Genomic DNA, 2087 nt, shown 5'->3' on the forward strand with positions numbered 1-2087 from the left:
CAACTGTATTAATTAAGGTATACTTTAAAAAATCAATATGCATATATTCTATAACCTGAATCTATTTAACGTGAATATTAACCTTTGCTCTGTTTATGTTTTTCCCCTATAATATAGCCTGACTTTATGGAGCAGAGGTTCTTGACAGAAGGTGACCGATCCCCAGGGGACATCGGGCTATATGCAACATCATTGGGTTTGTTACAACTGGGAGAAAAGTGTGATTCTCTCATATAATGAGTACAGGCCAGGGATGCTGCTAAGCATCCTACAATGCACCGGACAGTCCCTCAAATAAAAAAAAATTATCTGACCCCAAATGTCAACAGTGCCAAAGTTAAGAAACTGTTATAACATATGACCCAATTCCCATTTTATGAATAGTCCCTCTGTCCATTGTAAGTCTGAAAACATACACTTTGCTAATTGCTAAGACTATTAAAATATTTAACCTAATCACTATAAATGCCTACTCATTATCAAAAGCAAAGATTAACTTTAAATGCCAAATGACATTCCAGAATAATTAAACCACAAAATCAGTTTAGAATGACAGGGATTAGAATATATACCATATAATTTCCCTTGAATCTGCTCTACTGGCTTAATCTGTTAATTCTGAAAGTTAATCAGCACTGTTTTGAGGTAGTCATGCAAATAGTTTCTTTGCACATTTTTCTGAACCATAATTTTAAAAAAGAAATCAGTGATATATAAAGCATCTGTCAAATAGCAAAGTGTTTTACAGGTGTTCTGAAAATGCTCATCACAACAGTTTAAAAACTGAAGTGCTTCATTTATTTGTCCAAATTTGTCATGAGCATGTTTTTCAACAGATTAAATTTATTTTTATTCCATTTTACAGTAATGTCTCATAAATTTTTTATTTTATAAAGCAGTGCATATATATGAGGTATGTGATATAAAATTGAGACATCAGTAGTCTTTTCCACCTAAATTCTAGTTGTAAAAGTATCAATGTCTCAAATGAGAATTTTTTGAATAAAGAACCAAATTTTTAAAAAAAATTATCATTCTAAATTTACTATATAGATATTCTCAGCACTTTACCAAGTTTTCATCTCCCCTTTCACATTCTATATATTTTCTCATGTTCAACAAACTGAGTCACATTATTTAAATTATCCCACCATTTAAAGAAAAAAGTCTCTGTAATAATTTTACACCATGGAGTTATTTTAATTTCATCCCTGGCTGCTTTTTTCAGAAGTCTTTCTAGTTTTTATTTTGACATGTAACAATAGTTTTAATTTCAGGATCTGGATTCAAAATTACATTCTTCCTCAGAAACAAAATATCATCAATTACATGTTCACCCAAATACCATCAGATTGAGCCATGCAGTGAAATCATGTTACATAAGTAATTTCTTCTGGAGGAATCTCTTCCATGAAAATTCCTAATTCAGCTTTTAAATGCCTCTGTGCTACTGGCCTTAATTCAATTGTATCATTTTCTTCAAAGTCTTCTGGATTATTTAGTGGATAACTACAACTAGTATTGGTAAAACAACTTGAAACAGTAATTTTAGAATCTGATCTCTGCTGTAGACGATCTTATTTTCCACATTGAATAAGAAGATATTAAAAGCTCAATGCAATAGTCCTTTTTCAGTGTTTTCATTCAGGTGACAATTCTTTTGGTCTCAGCTCCAAATTTATTGTCACTTTCCTCAATAATAATACACACCAAATGTTGAACTGTTGCTTACTGAGATTGTCAATGTTTATTTCAGGCATTGTTACAACATGTCTGATCTTGTCCTAAAATACCCCCGTTCCTGCTACAGAAGGCCACCAGGTCACTGAGCTCCCTATGAGAACACCAACTGCTGACCTTCAGTTTGTAGGTAACACACTCCAAAAAAAGCTGAGTTCACAAGTGCATGCAGTAGCAAACAGAAATAGTTCATGTTCACATACTTATGACACAATGGGCTCATGACAAGAACACCATGATATTTGAAGACAATCTGAATTGAATTTATGTCAATTAATTTCTGTTGATTTCGCATCACTTAGTTTTGTCTCTAGCAAGGAGATGCTGTAGATATCAGCAAGGGGAAA

At 32.6% G+C, this 2087-nt stretch overlaps 1 pseudogene; it reads right to left on the reverse strand.

Moving 5' to 3' along the window:
* Positions 1 to 1090: 1090 nt before the first annotated feature.
* Positions 1091 to 1760, reverse strand: LOC143687180 (isopentenyl-diphosphate Delta-isomerase 1 pseudogene; annotated as a pseudogene).
* Positions 1761 to 2087: the final 327 nt, after the last annotated feature.

The sequence above is a fragment of the Tamandua tetradactyla genome, chromosome 1 (assembly GCF_023851605.1).
Source record: "Tamandua tetradactyla isolate mTamTet1 chromosome 1, mTamTet1.pri, whole genome shotgun sequence".
Lineage (NCBI taxonomy): Eukaryota > Metazoa > Chordata > Mammalia > Pilosa > Myrmecophagidae > Tamandua > Tamandua tetradactyla.